Raw genomic sequence first — 18954 nt, 5'->3', positions numbered from 1 at the left:
GCCGGTGAAAATTATAGATAGCAAAGATAGAGTAACTTGAAATCATGTGATCAAGTTTCACAAAGTGATGTGGAATAATCATAGTGAGAAAGATGCTACGTGGGAAAGGGAAGATTATTTATGTGAGGTTTATCCCTCCTTTTATGAAAAATGGTAGGTAATCTCGGGGTGAGATTTCTATAAGGGGGGAGGGGCTGTAACACCTTAGGTGTTAGACTTGCACTTTTGCACTTGCATTGCATGAGAATAAGCATCATTCATTCTTATATGAGCATAAGCATATGAAGTTCATCTCAAATCACCTTCCTTTTGTACATGTGATGATAGTTATATGCATGTATATGCTTGCCATTATGTGTGACCAATGTATGAAATGCTTGTGGGACCTTAGGGGTACCTTAAACATGTTTAGAATGTCATATGGAACAACTTTGGTATTCATGACTTGGACCAATTTGGCCTCTAAGTCATGGTAATAGTGTAAGTTACCATTTTCATGATGTATGTTTGACCTAAGTTGAACTATAGCATAGATTGTTTGCATGTCAGTGCACCCTTAACCAAAGTTGTAGTACTTGACTAGAGTAACAACTTTTATTTTTGGGTCAAGAGCTAATTCAGAGCCTAACATGGTCAAATAGGGCTCACAAGAATCAACAAAGTAATGTTTTCACACTTAGAATTTTGTCTAGGTCAAAAACAGGTTTTCAGTTTCAAGTGACATACTTTGAAGCTTTGCAAATTGAAAACCATGATGAATTAGAAGTTACTCTATGAATCAAAGTTGTGGACCATATGTAGCTCTACAATTTTTAGTAATGGAGTTTTTGCTAACTCGCCACGGATAAGGAGGACTAATGGCTTGAACATGCATTGTCAGTGGCCGACCGCGCCAAGCCACGGCCACCATGTGGTGGTCGTACGATGGTGATGGCCAAGCTGGTTAGTCTAGAGCACGGACAAGAGGGCCACGTCCCTACTGCTCTATTCCCACTCGCGCACTCCTCCTCTCTCTCGCCCGTGCACGCAGAGCCAGCAGCAGCGCCACCATCGCCATCGCCACCATGAGTTCGCCAGGCACGTGCACAGCCATCACCGCTCCATTGTCCAATTGCTCATGCTAGTAGCTTTCCTTGCTCTGCTCTACCACCTCAAACCACCAATTTGATCCGCTCAAGTCAAGGTGAGGCCATAATCTAAGTCACCGCGCCTGCCACGGCGCGGTGTGCCGTCGAGTGTGAGCTCACCGTGGCTAGCCACAACATGTGCACCTCTGCTCCTTCTCTCCCTCCTCTAGTCTTCACCATTGGTCCTAGGATCTTAACCCACTATCCTTTTTAGATGCTACTGCTGGGTTGCATCGAAACGCACCGCCGCTCCCGCTATGGCCGCCATGGCCACCATGACATGCAAGCTCGCCATTGTCGAGCTAGCATATCGCCTCCCTCCTCTCTCATGTGCCTTAGGTAGACTAGACCTAACCCTAGCTAACGGCATGATGGAGACCTCTCTCTCGCCACCGTCTACCCAGAACGGTGAGAACACTACCGTGCACCGTGCGACGCCGCGTGGCCACGCACATTGGTAGAGCTCACCGTCGCATCATAGTAGTAAGGCATGCTCTATATATCAATGTATAAGAGAGTCTAGTAATTGACAAATTCGATAATCTAAACAAAGAAAAGTTTCAAACTTGTGTACCTTAGCCTTGGTGACTAGAAACTATTGGATGCTTTGACTGGTTACACCCTTCGAGTATTGTCATCATGCGCCTCTTATTTTTGTTGATTTAAGCATAGTTTTCTCCTGAGTGGGACGTTGTATAGATCAGGAATTTGTTTGTTCTTATGCAATGTTTTTTATTGAGAATATGGCTCAATTTACTTTCTTGATAATGTTATAAATGTGTTTCAAAAGAAACATTTTAACTTAAAATAACTTTTTGCACACAAATTGACAATGAGCAAAAACTTAACCAGAAGACATCTTTATTATTATTCAAAGAGTGTACATTGGAGGAAATTACAAATGTAGCCTAATCCTTGTAGTTGTTCCATATGCTACTTTGCCGATCTTCTAAAGGGAGACCTTGAACGTGTAGCGATCTGCAGCTTGAGGTTTAATTCACACCATTGACCTTTCCTTTAGTATGGGTCACCTGTCTTCTGGTTGTAAAGTTGCTCCTAGGAATTAGCATTTTGTGATGAAGAGGGCACTTCTTCTCTCTTTTTTGATTGGTCTTCTTGACCGACCGACCATTTGAGTGCTCGGTCTTCTTCACCATGCTTGGTGGTTCCCAAGAGAAAGTGCTCAATCATCTCCTTTGGGGAGAGGTTGAATCGTTGGGCTAGTTAGGTCTACATTGAGTTTAAACCCCTGGCAATTCTAACCTGCATTTGTTAATAATGGCCTCCTTCGAATTTGAGGAGTTGTCCATTAGGCTTTCAACTTGCCTTCATTAGGAGTTTTATCTCCCCTAAAAAGGTGTTGATGGAGCCACTTTAGCCCTACTTGGGTTGCTTCAGTAACGCTCAGCGTTGTTGAGGCCATGAGACCTCAGAGCCCTTCTCCTTGGCCTCCCGGTTTGCACTCGTTTGATGGATGCGTTGACAAGATGGTAAAAGGGGAATTGCCCTATTCTTTGATCAAGGTCGAAACAGACCTCAGTTATTCCTACAAAGATGGTGGCATTGGTAGTATGTAGATAAGGATGACCCAAGATTATGGGGGCGTTTGGTTTCCGACCGGTGTCTAGAACTACAAAATCTGTAGGCACATATGAATGTCGGATGCGCACACAGATGTTATCTATGATTCCTTCTACCCGATGAGTCGATCGATCTACAAACCTCAAATGCATGGTTGTATGCAGATGGGGCTGGAATTGTAGAATGTCATCGTAGATTACCTTAGGCATGATGTTGACTCTAGAGCCGATGTCGCAGATGACTTTGTCGAACTATTGCTGGCCAATTTGTATAGAAATCACTGGTTGGCCGGGATCTCCTTTTTTGATTGGCATGGAATCATCCAACCAACCTCCCGGGCATGGCTTTATGAAGAATCCTGGCTGGGCTATCTCAACGAAGTGCACGTTTTCTGATTTTTCATCGGTACTTTGGGATGTGTAGATCTCTGATTGCTTGGTGTGGATAACCTTCCGATGCTGAGATGTAGCACAGATGTGACAGTCTTACACAAGGTGGATTTCATCCTTTGAGTTATCAAAGTTGAGATCATTCTCGCTATCCTGTTCAGCAGACATCTGACCCAAGGATAGATTGATTGGGATACTCCCAACAAGGACCGAATCGGGCCTTTGTGCCTTGTAGAGCTACGAGTCAACGTTTTCCTAGTGCTCAAATACCAAACTCCCAAAGCGGATGGTTGGTGGAACATAGCAGGACATCGACATAGGCCGAGGAAACAGAAGAACTTCTCCTGTTGCCACGGATCTGATGGAGCTTGGCTAGTTGGTTGTGTCGAAAGCAATCAGATCTAAGACACAAGCATTGTTGAAGATCAGCATGATCACTCTTTGCATGAAATCCCCCTACCTGGCACGCCTCTGTCGGTATTTTTTACCAGCAGATACTCGGTTCTTAGCGGAATTCACTTGATGCAAAGAGCAAACACGATGGAGACACAAGATTTATACTGGTTCGAGCTGTAACACCTCGGGTGTTTAATTACTAAAACCTATCATGTTATCATATGCATTGCAAAGCATTTGGTATTTGGTAAAAACTTTGATCTACATACACTAAAACAAGTTTACCATTATGTGGTATGTTTTGAATTGTATTGTTTGAATCAAGTTCAAAGTTGTTTGGATTTTGAATTTTTCAAGAAAAACTCTGATTTTTTAGTATTTAAATCCTACCATGAAAACTCATTTCAAAATCTAAGCACATTTTGGGGTTGAGCCTTAAAGCAAAAGTGTAGAGCTTGTCAAGTTATACAAAGTTTGTTTTTGGTGTTTTCAAAGCTGTTATGAAAAAATTGAAGTAATTTGAAAAGGCGTAATTTGTTAAATGTCCCCTATTTGAATTCAAAAGTTCATTTCAAAATGTAGACCGAATTAGGGGGTGGTTATAAAAGCAAAGTTGTAGAACTTTGGATTTTGAGCAACTTTTATTTTTGGAGATTTTTGAGTTGTTATACAAATTTGGGAGTAATTTGAATTTTAAAATGGATGGCAATTCTATAATTCTTGTGAACAGTACCACGACCACCGCCCCACCGCCGGTGTTGCTTCTCCAGCCTTCCAGTCACGTTTGTGGCCACCCTCAGCTTCACGCTGGCATGAGCGGGGCACTGCGTGTCATCTCCTCGCTCTTTTGGCTGCGCTATATAGATCAGACGCTGTCGTCGACCTTCATTTCTCTCCTCTGTTTCCCGACATCACCGCCTCAGCTCCGTCGAGCTCACCTCGCCTCCTCAGCGCAAGCCAGTCTCGGTAAGTAGTGTTCTAGCTCTGTCTCCTCCTTGCAAACCCATCCCACCAACTGTGGTTGCCTGAGTCCACCGGGAACCGCCGCTAGCAGCCTTTCTTCCTCGTGACTGGCAGCATCTTCGTCGAGCGCGCTTTGCCGTGGCCAGAGCTCCACGGTCTGTCTCTGCTCGTGCTTGGTATGCCGTCAGCTCCCTCTTGTTCCCGTGATGCTCTATGACCTGTTGCTTGCTCGTTTTGCCCACTGCAGTCATTGGAACACCGCCGTCGATGAAGTCTGCTCTGCCGTGATCGCTGTCACCGTCGAACCGTGTCACCGCAGCTTCTCCGGTCTCGTTCTTTGCTCCAACATGATCGTGGTGAGCTGCTGAACCTTCCCGTGCCTTTTGTTTGATCTCTACCGGCCTTGTTTTGCCAGCATAGCACCACCGTGCTATTGCATCCGCCATGGCCGGCATTAGCCTTGATTCATGCTGTAATAGCTTAAGTTAATGCCTTCAATCGATGCGCCTAGTCATGGTGGTTGTTTTGGTACCTTGGCCATCGCCGTTGGACTCACCGTCGGCGAGTTAGCATCGGTCAGCGCTGTCGTCGTCGCGGTCAAGGCCGAAGGTTAGGGATGACAAGTGGGTCCCGTATGTCAGCGACTGTGCAGTTTGAAAATGATTTTTCCTTTTTTAGAATTGAATGAATAGTGTCTATTTTTGTTATTTTTGTGTAGATTTATTTAGAGCTCCAAAAAATATGAAAATTTTTGTGTGACCTCTCTATGATGAATATTATTTAGGAAAAATATGAAATATTGAATTATAGTACTTTTTTAATGTGATGAAAATTGCTCAATTAATTAATAAATGGATTTCCATGATTTTTCTAGGCTCAATTAATTATTCAAAAATTATGAAATTTGTTTTGCCACTTACTTATCATGTGATGAATCTTTACTAAAATTTTGAGCTTAACTAGAATAAGTTGATTTATTTCATAATTTTGAAATAAATAATTAATTCATAAAAGCAAATAGTAACCTTTAATGATTTAGGTTTTGTTTGAAATTTTGGATTGAGTGATGACCTTGGGTCATTAGTTGATAATGATCCTTGGCAAGTGATGTATGTGTTATGAAAAAGATTTAGTTAAGCTTGACTTGCAACTGTATCGTGAAGGAAAGTTGTATTCGAATTGTTAATTTTGCATCCATCATCACGCATCATGTTTCATATCCCGCATCATGTTAAATATGGCATTGTTACTATGTGTAGTGAACGAAGGTGAACACGTGGTAGTTAATCAAGTTGCGGAGGAGATTAATCTGCCTGTTGAGGTCGGATTGGATACTTGTGGAACGTCGCAGGAACCTAACTTTTCCATCAACGAAGGCAAGCCCCAGATGCATTTAACCCTACCTTGTATTTTACAAATTTTATCGCTTTTGCTTTTATATACTGCATTAAGTGATTAGGAGTCAAGTGGGAACCTAATTGGTGCATTACCAACCTTGTTTTTCCATATCTACCTTGATTATCTGTTTTATTCATAAATGTCTAGCTGTGCTTAGTCATGCTTAGTCGGGTGATTACCTGTCACCTGAGAATTTTAAATGGATCTTTGGTTACTTATGTATCATGAGATATGAGCATGGAAGTAATAAATCTAGATCGGGCGGACTTAGTGTGTGAGAGCCACAAGACATGGAGGTCTTGTGAGCGGCTTCTTTCCGCCTGTGTTGATTAAGGTCCGTCCATTATTGAATTGTATGAGGTGAGACTTTGTAGTACTAACCACATACTCCGGTAAGCCTTAACTTGGCTATTCTATTACGAGAATGGCTACTCGCGCACTGGGAGTGGAGAGATGGTGGGAATAGCGTGTACCCACATGGCAATGGGCTGGATTGGTGGAGTACTGTATTCTCGGGTGGCACGGACCCATTCTTATTTTGGAAGATCTGAGGGTAGGTTGATATATGTAAGTCGAGGACCTACATATGTCATGTGGTCTGGAACCCCAAGCTGGGTTTAATCGGTTTGAATCGTTGTTGCTCCTCGGTTATGGAGACTCAACTCACTATTCATCATCATAGTTTAATAACTGAAACTTGAGCTAGATTTGAGAAAGAGTTGGATATAAAGTTCATGATCTCATTACGGATCATGGTAGATTCATATATTGTTCTTATGAAGTTTAAATGTTGAAATACTAAAATTTTGTAAGGAGCTTTTACACAAAAGAGCTTTGAGTATTGCTAAAGCCATACCTTGAATCCCTGAGCCTGCATTCCTGAGTCTTCTCAGTTTTATTTTGGTTAAGTCTTGTTGAGTACTTTTGTACTCAGGGTTTGTTGACCCTTGTTGCAGGTGAGCCTCATGAGCAGGTCTGTTTTGGACCTTGCTGCATGACTGTTGTTCCTGTCAATGATGATAAGTGAATGTGTGATCCTTGGGCAGGATGCTTATTTTGTGTGTTATGTTTGTGTTAATTATGCCACTCCACTACTACTATGGTTTGTAATAATTATCAAACTTAGTTTGTAAGGTTTGAAACAATTGGTTTGTAAATTAAGTTATCATAAGACTTCTGCTATTTTACTCTTATGTATATATTTGAATAAATGTTGTAATACTGCAATGACTCTGTAATGTGATCCTGCTCAGAGATTGTGGATGATTCGGGGTCCCCAAGGACACCCGATAGACTTCTTAAGTTATCAGGAACATATGCATAGTTGTCAAAGGTCATTGGACATTGACAAGTGCATGTGGGTCCTATAATTTAGGAGGTTCTGCCACAGAATGGTATCAGAGCGATCGTTACAAAGTCTTTGTTGTATTGTTTTCCAAAAACTTCAAAATGATTTGGGACAAATAGCTATAACTTGTTAATTTGGTCCAAATTGCTTCTGACTTATCTTATTTCATTCTCACCATTCCTTAATTGATTAAAAAGGTTTTGTGTGGTGGAGTAGTAATCTTATTATGCCCTATATATAAATAACTGTGGTTATGTACCTTATAGCTTTGATGTTTTTGTTCATAAGAACGATTCATGCATCATGATTAATTCACTTGTTACTTCCTTCACCCTGAGTCTGGGTTGGGTAGTGAGTTTGGGTTGAGTTATGTAATCCATCCTGGCTGCTCTTTAGATTTTGATCTAATGGTCTTAATTGGATTAATCTTGCTTCCTACATTATGGCTCGCACCAAGGTAACGCCCCGTAAGTCCGCTGGACCTAAAGGAGTTCCTCGTCACCAGCTTGCCCCTAGAAATGACGGTGCTAGCAGTAGCAGCTCTAGGCCTAATCCTCAGGCAGAGATACAAAGGCTTTCAATAGAGTTAGCACAGGCTACTAGGGATAGAGCCTTGTATACCATCCGGCTAGGCAAGTTAAAGGAGCAATTGAAGTGTAGCACCACCGCTCATAAGAACTGTGAATGTATGTTAGTTCGTATGGTGGAAGGGAGAAATGAGGCTTGGCATATGGAAGATGTAGCTAGAGATAGAACGCATGAGATAGAATTTTATGTAGAAGATTTAGAAGAACATAATACTACTTTGCATGAAGAAGTCCATAGGCTGAGCAACCTCCTAGATCCAAATCATGAACCTCAAGCTGATGCAATGGACCCCGGTGTCATCATTGCTGATGATGATGAACTTGAAGAGGAGGAAGAAGAAGAAGATCCCAAAGAATTAGTGATGGTTGATCAAAGTGATGATGAAGGCAGAAATGTTTTCAACATGGATACTGATCATGAAGTTTGACGTGGTTGAGGAGAAGAGTAGTGTTGTAAAATAGGAGATCTGGTTAAGTTTAGTAGTCTTGTGTGGGTATGGGCTTGTGCTTAAATAAGTGAACCCAGTGTAATGTATTGAAGTAAGCTCATTTATTTCAATAAAAGCTTGTGAGTAAAGTTTGGATTGTTATGAATAGATGCCTCATACTCGTGCTTCAGATATTGCTGGTTCTTCGCATGAAGATGATGGTGTTCCTAAGCCACCACCAGTTCCATCGACTTTAGCTGATGCTATAGCAGCACTGGTCCAGGTGACCATAGAGAATGCTCGACTGCATCGAGAGATAGCTCAGAGTAAACAGAATATGGTGCATAATCAGAATGTGGTGCAAGGAAACCATGGCCACAATCATAACAGGAAAGAGGCTATGTATGTTGATTTTATAGATACAAGACCCCCAGTGTTCACTAAGGCAGATGAACCATTGGAGGCTGATGACTGGCTTCGGACCATGGAGTAGAAGTTTGATCTTATTCCATGCATGGAGATGCAAAAACCTATGTTTGCCGCCCAGCAACTTAGAGGTGCAGCAGGTGCCTGGTGGGCAAATTTAGTGGCTATGCAGCCAGCTGGCATTCCAATAACTTGGGCTAAGTTCCGTACTACCTTCAGAGCTCATTATATTCTAGAAGGGGTGATGGCCATGAAGTTGGATGAGTTCCTTGCTTTGAGGCAAGGGGATCAAATGGTTATGCAATATGTGGGTAGATTCAATCATCTGTCACAGTATGCAACTGAACATGTCAATACAGATGCCAAGAAAAAGAAATGGTTCATGAGAGGTCTGAATACCAAATTACAGACAATGATGACTGCATGTGCCAATGTTACTTATCATGAGGCAGTGAATATTGCAATTGCTTCTGAGGAAAAGTATAGGCAGCATAAGGAGATCAAGAAAAAGAAGAGTGTGCCGACTGGATCCTTTGGTGGAAATCAAAAGAGGCAAAAGATAATCTATCATCTAGTCAACCATTATCATCCTCCTTATCGTCTGCCGCAATTCCAAGCTAGGCAACAGTCAAATGTCTGTCCTGCTATAACTTACCCAAGTGCACAACAGACCAATGCTCCTGGTGGCAATGCTCCAATGTCCCAGGGTCACAATTATTCGTGTTACAATTGTGGAAGGACCAGTCATTTCTCCAGGGAATGTCCATATCCCAGGTAGGCTAATCAAAATTATTAGAAGGCCCCTGCCAATCAACAACAGGGTCAAGCACAGAACAAGAACCGCAATCAGAATGCTCACAAGGGCAAAGATGAGCAGAAGACAGGACGGGTGTTCTATATTCAAGCTGGAGAAATTTTAGAAGGGGAGCAAGTGATGATGGGTATGTTTCGTATCGTTGATCACCCTACTGTTATGCTTTTTTATTTTGGTGCATCTCATTCATTCATCAATAGAACCTTTGTCGTAATGCATGCAATTCCAATTGGGGAAACAAAGGAAAGTTTCTTTATACAGTCGCCCGGGGGACGTCTATGTACTAAGGAAATGGTATATACTAGGTACCCATAAACCTGGGTGGGCATATTTTTCCCACTACCATGATTATTCTCAAGGATCAAGATATAGATGTGATCTTAGGAATGAATTGGATGTATCAGCATAAGGCTATTATAGATGCTTTGCATAGAACATTGAGGGTGAGTTTGCCTGATAGTAGTTCTTAGCTTCTTATCCAACTTCCTACCTTAAGGAGAACAGTGGAAAGAGTTTGTGCAACTTTTGTGAAGGAGATTAGGGATATCCCGGTAGTTTGTGAATTCTCTGATGTTTTTCCTGAGGATTTACCCAGTTTACCACCAGATAGGGATGTTTAGTTTAACATAGAGTTAAAGCCTGGAACAGCTCCGATCTCTCGGAGAGCTTATAGGATGCCTCCAAAGGAATTAGCCAAGTTGAAGACTCAGTTGCAAGAGTTGATTGAGAAAGGATTTATTCAACCTAGTTCATCACCTTGGGGATGCCCTGCAATTTTCGTGAAGAAGAAAGATGAGACCCTAAGGTTATGTGTTGACTATCGTCCATTGAATGAAGTGACCATTAAGAATAATTATCCCTTACCTCGGATAGACTTGCTTTTTGATCAACTGGCCAGAGCCAAAGTTTTCTCTAAGATTGATTTAAGGTCAGGCTATCACCAAATCAAGATTAAGCCTGAAGATATTCCCAAAACGACATTTACCACAAGATATGGATTATATGAATACTTGGTAATGTCTTTTGGTTTGACAAATGCCCCAGCTCATTTCATGTATCTGATGAATTCAGTGTTCATGCCTGAGCTAGACAAGTTTGTGGTGGTGTTTATTGATGATATCCTAGTTTATTCCAAGAACATGAAGGAACATGCAGAACATCTCCGAATTGTCCTGACCCGCTTAAGAGAACATCAACTATATGCCAAGTTTAGTAAGTATGACTTCTGGCTTAAGGAAGTACAGTTTCTTGGACATGTCTTATCAGCTGAAGGAGTTGTTGTTTACTCGAGCAAAGTGAAGGATGTGCTTGATTGGAAACCACCAACTACAGTTCATCAAGTTCAGAGTTTTCTAGGATTGATGGGGTATTACTGTCGTTTTATTCTAGATTTCTCTAGAGCATCAAAGTCCATCATTGAGTTGTTGAAAAACCAAGTCAAGTTTGTCTGGTCATCTGAGTGTGAAGAGGCTTTCTAGACTTTGAAGAGATTGTTAACCACTGCACCAGTATTGGCACAACCTGATATCAAGAAGTCATTTGACATTTATTGTGACACTTTAGGTATTGGTATTGGATGTGTGTTGATGCAAGAAGGTTGAGTCGTTGCCTATGCATCCAGACAACTCAAGCAACATGAAGAGCACTATCCCACTCATGATCTAGAGTTAGCGGCAGTCGTCCGTGCTCTAAAGATTTGGCGACATTACCTGCTTGGTAATATGTGCCATATTTACACAGATCACAAGAGTTTAAAGTATATCTTTACTCAATCAGATTTGAATATGCGACAGAGAAGATGGTTAGAATTGATTAAAGATTATGACTTGGAAGTACATTACCATCCTGGTAAAGCAAATGTAGTTGTAGATGCCCTCAGTCGAAACAGTCAGTGCAATTGTCTAACATTAAGAACAATGGGTTTGACTTTATGCCAAGAGATGGAAAAGTTGAGTATAGAGGTAATTCAACAAGGAAGTTTAACCAATATAACTGTTGAAGCCACTATTCGAGATCAGCTCATTGCTGTTCAGAAAGAAAACAAGGGTATAGCCCATATCAAGGAAAGAGTCAGGAATGGGAAGGCGGAATGCTTCAACATAGATGATGAAGGTGTGTTGTGGTTCAAGAATCGTTTAGTGGTGCCAAAAGTTTTGGAGTTGCGACAGTCAATTCTTGAGGAGGCACATACTACTAGATTATCTATTCATCCGGGAAGTAATAAGATGTACCATGACTTGAAACAAAGGTTTTGGTGGACCAAAATGAAGATAGAAATTGCCTAGTATATAGCAAAGTGTGACACTTGTCAAAAGGTGAAAGCTATACATTTGAGGTCTGCTGGAGAGTTACAGCCATTACCTATTCTAGCTTGGAAGTGGGAGGATATTAGTATGGACTTTATTGTTGGTCTACCCAAGACATCAAAAGGTTTTGACTCAATATGGGTCATTGTAGATCGACTAACCAAGTCAGCACATTTTCTTCCAGTCAAGAGTATATATCCTACTATCCAGTATGCCAAGATGTATCTAGCAAGAATCATGAGTCTACATGGAGTACCAAAGACCATAGTATCAGATTGGGGTACACAGTTTGTCTCTAGCTTTTGGAAACATTTGCATACTTCATTAGGTACCAAACTCCTATATAGTACAACTTATCATCCACAAACCGATGGTCTGACTGAAAGAGTCAATCAAGTACTTGAAGATATGTTAAGGTGTTGTGTCCTTAACTATTCCAAGAAGTGGGACGAATGTCTGCCTTTGGCTGAGTTCTCATACAATAATAGTTATTAGGAGAGCATTAGAATGGCTCCATTTGAAGCGCTCTATGGTCATAGATGCAGAACATCACTGAGTTGGTCTGAGCTCGGAGAGAGAAGATTCTTTGGAGTTGACCTTGTGAAAGAAACAGAAGACAAGGTTAAGCAAATATAAAGTAATTTGAAGATAGCTCAATCCTGGCAAAAGAGTTATGCAGATAAATGACGTAGACCATTGGTGTTTAATAAGGGATATTTTGTATATCTGAAGGTATCACCGATGAAGGGGGTTACCCATTTTGGTGTTAAAGGCAAGTTGGCATCTCGATATATTGGACCATTTCAAATTTTAGAGAGGTATGGAAAAGTGGCTTATCGCTTGAAGCTACCCGAACATCTTTCAGCTGTGCATGATGTGTTCCATGTTTCTCAATTAAAGAAGTGTCTCTGAGTGCCTGAGTAGAATGTTGAGGTTGAAGGAGTGGAACTTGAACCAGATTTGACCTATTCCAAATATCCTATCCGAGTTCTAGATCAGAAAGACCGTGTTACACGAAGAAGGACAATCAAGTTCTACAAGATACAATGGAATCAACATTCCGAAGAAGAAGCTACTTGGGAATCCAAAGATTACTTGCTAGAAAAGTTTCCAGAGTTTCTTGCGTCAGTATAGAGTAATGTTAGTTGTGCTCAGTTGTTACAACATTTGTCTTGTAAAGGGACCTCAGATGTTTTATGGACAGATTTTGTATGTGTTCTCATGACACATTTCCTTTTCCATTATCTACCCTATGGCTTTGAATCTCGGGGCAAGATTTCTTTTAGGGGGAAGGATTGTAACACCTCGGGTGTTTAATTACTAAAACCTGTCATGTCATCATATGCATTGCAAAGCATTTGGTATTTGGGGAAAACTTTGATCTGCATACACTAAAACAAGTTTACCATTATGTGGTATGTTTTGAATTGTATTGTTTGAATCAAGTTCAAAGTTGTTTGGATTTTGAATTTTTCAAGAAAAACTCTGATTTTTTAGTATTTAAATCCTACCATGAAAACTCATTTCAAAATCTAAGCACATTTTGGGGTTGAGCCTTAAAGCAAAAGTGTAGAGCTTGTCAAGTTATACAAAGTTTGTTTTTGGAGTTTTCAAAGTTGTTATGAAAAATTTGATGTAATTTGAAAAGGCGTAATTCGTTAAATGTCCCCTATTTGAATTCAAAAGTTCATTTCAAAATATAAACCGAATTAGGGGGTGATTATAAAAGCAAAGTTGTAGAACTTTGGATTTTGAGAAACTTTTATTTTTTGAGATTTTTGAGTTATACAAATTTGGGAGTAATTTGAATTTTAAAACGGATGGCAATTCTATAATTCTTGTGAACAGTACCACGATAACCGCCCCACCGCCGGCGTTGCTTCTCTGGCCTTCCAGTCACGTCTATGGCCGCCCTCAGCTTCGCGCTGGCATGAGCGGGTCACTGCATGTCGTCTCCTCGCTCTTTTGGTCGTGCTATATAGGTCAGACGCCGTCGTCGACCTTCATTTCTCTCCTCTGTTTCCCGACGCCGCCGCCTCAGCTCCATCGAGCTCACCTCGCCTCCTCAGCGCAAGCCAGTCTCAGCAAAGCAGTGTTCCACCTTCATCTCCTCCTTGCGAACCCATCCCACCAACTATGGTTGCCTGAGTCCATCAGGAACCGCCGCTAGCAGCCTTTCTTCCTCGCGGCTGACATCATCTCCGTCGAGCGCGCTTCGCCGTGGCCAGAGCTCCACGGTCTGTCTCTGCTCGTGCTTGGTATGCCGTCAGCTCTGTCTTGTTCCCGTGATGCTCTATGACCTATTGCTTGCTCGTTTTGCCCACTGCAGTCACTGGAACACTGCCGTCGATGAAGTCTGCTCCGCCGTGATCGCTGTCACCGTCGAACCGCGTCACCGTAGCTTCTCCGGTCTCGTTCTTTGCTCCAATGTGATCGTGGTGAGCTGTTGAACCTTCCCGTGCCTTTTGTTTGATCTCTACCGGCCTTGTTTCACCGACGTAGCACCGCCGTGCTGTTGCATCTGCCATGGCCGGCGTCAGCCCTGATTCATGCTGTAATAGCTTAAGTTAATGCCTTCAATCGATGCACCTAGTCATGGTGATTGTTTTGGTACCTTGGCCGTCGCTGTTGGACTCACCGTCGGCGAGTTAGCGTCGGTCAGCGCCGTCGTCGTCGCGGTCAAGGCCGAAGGTTAGGGATGACAAGTGGGTCCCGTATGTCAGCGACTGTGCAGTTTGAAAATGATTTTTCCTTTTTTAGAATTGAATGAATAGTGTCTATTTTTGTTATTTTTGTGTAGATTTATTTCGAGCTCTAAAAATTATGAAATATTTTGTGTGACCTCTCTATGATGAATATTATTTAGGAAAAATATGAAATAATGAATTACAGTACGTTTTTAATGTGATGAAAATTGCTCAATTAATTAATAAATGGATTTCCATGATTTTTCTAGGCTCAATTAATTATCCAAAAATTATGAAATTTGTTTTGCCACTTACTTATCATGTGATGAATCTTTACTAAAATTTTGAGCTTAATTAGAATAAGTTGATTTATTTCATAATTTTGAAATAAATAATTAATTCATAAAAGCAAATAGTAACCTTTAATGATTTAGGTTTTGTTTGAAATTTTGGATTGAGTGATGACCTTGGGTCATTAGTTGATAATGATCCTTGGCAAGTGATGTATGTGTTATGAAAAAGATTTAGTTAAGCTTGACTTGCAACTGTACCGCGAAGGAAAGTTGTATTTGAATTGTTAATTTTGCATCCATCATCACGCATCATGTTTCGTATCCCGCATCATGTTAAACATGGCATTGTTACTATGTGTAGAGAACGAAGGTGAACACATGGTAGTTAATCAAATTGCGGAGGAGATTAATCCACCTGTTGAGGTCGGATCGGATACTTGTGGAACGTCGCAGGAACCTAACTTTTCCGTCAACGAAGGCAAGCCCCGGATGCATTTAACCCTACCTTGTGTTTTACAAATTTTATCGCTTTTGCTTTTATATACTACATTAAGTGATTAGGAGTCAAGTGAGAACCTAATTGGTGCATTACCAACCTTGTTTTTCCATATCTACCTTGATTACCTGTTTTATTCGTAAATGTCTAGCTATGCTTAGTCATGCTTACTCGGGTGATTACCTGTCACCTGAGAATTTTAAATGGATCTTTGGTTACTTATGTGTCATGAGATATGAGCATGGAAGTAATAAATCTAGACCGGGTGGACTTGGTGTGTGAGAGCCACAAGACATGGAGGTCTTGTGAGCAGCTTCTTTCCACCTATGTCGATTAAGGTTCGTCCGTTGTTGAATTGCATGAGGTGAGACTTTGTAGTACTAACCACATACTCTGGTAAGGCTTAACTTGGCTATTCTATTACAAGAATGGCTATTCACGCACTAGGAGTGGAGAGATGGCGGGAATAGCGTGTACCCATGTGGCAATGGGCTAGATTGGTGGAGTACTGTATTCTCGGGTGGTGTGGACCTGTTCTTATTTTAGAAGATCTGAGGGTAGGTTGATATATGTAAGTCGGGGACCTGCATATGTCGTGTGGTCTGGAACCCCCAGCTGGGTTTAATTGGTTCGAATCGTCGTTGCTCCTCGGTTATGGAGACTCAACTCACTATTCATCATCGTAGTTTAATAACTGAAACTTGAGCTAGATTTGAGAAAGAGTTGGATATGAAGTTCATGATCTCATTATGGATCATGGCAGATTCATATATTGTTCTTATGAAGTTTAAATGTTGAAATACTAAAAATTTGTAAGGAGCTTTTACGCAAAAGAACTTTGAGTATCGCTAAAGCCATACCTTGAATCCCTGAGCCTGCATTCCTGATTCTTCTTAGTTTTATTTCGGTTAAGTCTTGTTGAGTACTTTTGTACTCAGGGTTCATTGACCCTTGTTGCAGGTGAGCCTCATGAGCAGGTCTGTTTTGGACCTTGCTGCATGACTGTTGTTCCTATCGATGACGATAAGTGAATGTGTGATCCTTGGTTAGGATGCTTATTTTGTGTGTTATGTTTATGTTAATTATGCCACTCCACTACTACTATGATTTGTAATAATTATCGAACTTAGTTTGTAAGGTTTGAAACAACTGGTTTGTAAATTAAGTTATCATAAGACTTCTGCTATTTTACTCCGATGTATATATTTGAATAAATATTGTAATACTGCAATGACTCTGTAATGTGATCCTGCTCAGAAATTGTGGATGATTCGGGGTTCCTCGAGGACACCCGACAGACTTCTTAAGTTATTAGGAACATATGCATAGTTGTCAAAGGTCGTTGGACAGTGACAAGTGCATGTGGGTCCTATAATTTAGGAGGTTCTGCCACACGGGCCCCCAGGAAGCGAGTAAAAATCGTATGTCTAGTTGCTACTTGTTAGATTATGATCTCGTTGAGATGGCGAGATGGCGAGTATAAGATGGCTATGCCTATGAGAGTTTTGATGATTACAATAGAGCGGATGGCTAGCTATTTATCTCCGTGGCCTACTTGCCCTACAAGTTACATAGTCGTGCCCTAGTTGGAGTCTTGACGTGATCTTCAGATATCCTTCCTTAAATAGGCGAGTCGCGAACCTTTGGTTTTTCTTCGGTACGGATTCGGTACCTAGCATATCCGGTAGTCGAGAATCCTGGGAGTAGGGCACCGTCACCAGGACTTAACCAAATTTGATTAAGTGCTGAAATGCAAGTTCGGATTCAAATTTAGGGCTCAATTTTTAATGGTTTGGACTTGAATTCATACTCCATGCTTGTCACTAGTGTAAAGCACCTACTTTACACCTCAAAGTTTATTAGAGCATAATTTCAAGTATTTAGGTGAATTTCAAAAATAGAAGGTCACATACTACTTAACACCAGGGGTGTTACACCTGTCGTGGTTGAGACTTTGCAGTACTGGCCACATACTACATATGTGAAAGTCCAACCATGCACTAGGAGTGGAGAGATGGCGAGATTAGCATGTACACATCCTATGAATCCATCATGGAACGGTGCAGGGAGGTGGCGTACTGTGCTCTCAGGTATCATGAACCCTTTCACGTTTTGGAGGATCCGAGTGAATGTTGATATATGTAGGTCTGGGACCTATGTATGTCGTGTTGTAAGGAAACCCTAGCTAGGCCTAATCAATTCGAATCGTCATTGCTTCTCTGACAAGGAGACTCAATCCCCCGATCTTTCATTGCTTCCCTTCCATGGTCTTGCTCGTTGAGCCCCTTCACAAAAAGATCTATTTTTGTGGCAAGCATATCTGTTTCCTTCGCAGTATGCATGCCTTTTGTTGCTTATTTGACCTTTCCTCCCCCCAGCTTTGATTCGACACCATTTTCTCAATGAGAGCCATAGCTCCATTGATGGTGAGGGAAAGAAAGGCTCCTCCAGTAGCAGCATTGATGTGCCCCTTGACATGGGTGTTAACCCATCATAGAAGTTCTGGAGCATGAGCCAATTCTCTATCCCATGGTGCGGGCATGCCTAGATGTAGTCCTACAGCCTTTCCCATGCCTCAGGGATAGTCTGCATGGAATTCTGCTGGAAGTTTGAAATTTCCTTAGGGCATTGGTTTTGCCCATAGGGAAGAATTTTGCGAGGAACGTCGTGGAGCATTTGGTCCATGTGCTGACAGCTTCCTTATCCTTGTAGAACCATTGTTTCAACTTCCCCATGAGGGAGAAGGGAAACAGACGAAGTCTGATGACATCTGGTGCGACATCTTTGATGATGATGGTGTCACATAGCTCAACGAAGCGTTGCATGTGCGTGTTCATGTCCTCACTAGGCAAACCATAGAATGGGTTTGTCTACACCATCGTGATCAGCCTAGTACGGAGTTTGAAATTCTTGTCACCTACATTGACAGCGGGCCCAACGGGCACATTAGCAATAGTAGGGACGGAGAACTCATGGAGTGACTTTTGGCCATAGCGGTAGTAGTTGATGGTGTGGGGTGACTGGTTTGGCTGTGTGAGGAGTGGTAGAAGAAGAAATGGTATGAGACCGGTTCTTCCTTAGGAGTGCCTCCGGATTTTCAATGTAGTTTTCCAATAGAACAAAACCGGTCATACACTATCCTGTTTTCATCCACAATAGGATAAAACAAGCAGAGTTAGCCTGCATAAACAATGGCTACCATACATGGATATTATCATGAACATATCCTACTAGATTCTTTTTAACCAATGCCTTCCCTAGCAACGGCACCAGAAAATGCTTGTTGGCATTTCTTAGCGCAATTACCAAGTATAAAGATAGAATCCATCCCTGGCAATGGCGCCAGAAATGCATGATGGTATTTCTTAGCATCATCACTAAGATTTAGTAAACCTTAGCAATGTCACCAAGAAACACCATTACGATAGTTCTTAACGATTGTAGAAAATATCCACAAGCGCACAGATCTATCGTTGTAGCATTTCACCCATAAGTATTCAAGGTATCATTATTTATATTTTCCTAAAGGAAGGCATGGTGTAAAGATTCTAGTATGGATATGAATAAGATGACATGCTTGTAAAGTGAAACAAAGTTTATAACAGGGGTAAACATGGTATAGTTCAAGATAGTGGACACACACTCTGGTGACCCTCAATGTAGAAGAGAAAGAAAGAATAAAAGAATATTCCTAAGTGGAGCAGGCTTGGTCTAG

At 41.5% G+C, this 18954-nt stretch overlaps 1 non-coding gene across 1 annotated transcript; it reads left to right on the top strand.

Moving 5' to 3' along the window:
• Positions 1-17763: 17763 nt before the first annotated feature.
• LOC136541011 (small nucleolar RNA R71) lies at positions 17764-17866 on the top strand. Its single transcript, XR_010780127.1, has one exon. It is a non-coding gene; the product is annotated as a small nucleolar RNA R71 (small nucleolar RNA).
• The last annotated feature ends 1088 nt before the right edge of the window (positions 17867-18954 follow it).

The sequence above is a fragment of the Miscanthus floridulus genome, chromosome 2, assembly GCF_019320115.1.
Source record: "Miscanthus floridulus cultivar M001 chromosome 2, ASM1932011v1, whole genome shotgun sequence".
NCBI lineage: Eukaryota > Viridiplantae > Streptophyta > Magnoliopsida > Poales > Poaceae > Miscanthus > Miscanthus floridulus.
The sequence above is the reverse complement of the archived record's forward strand: the minus strand, read 5'-3'. Positions and strand labels throughout refer to the sequence as shown.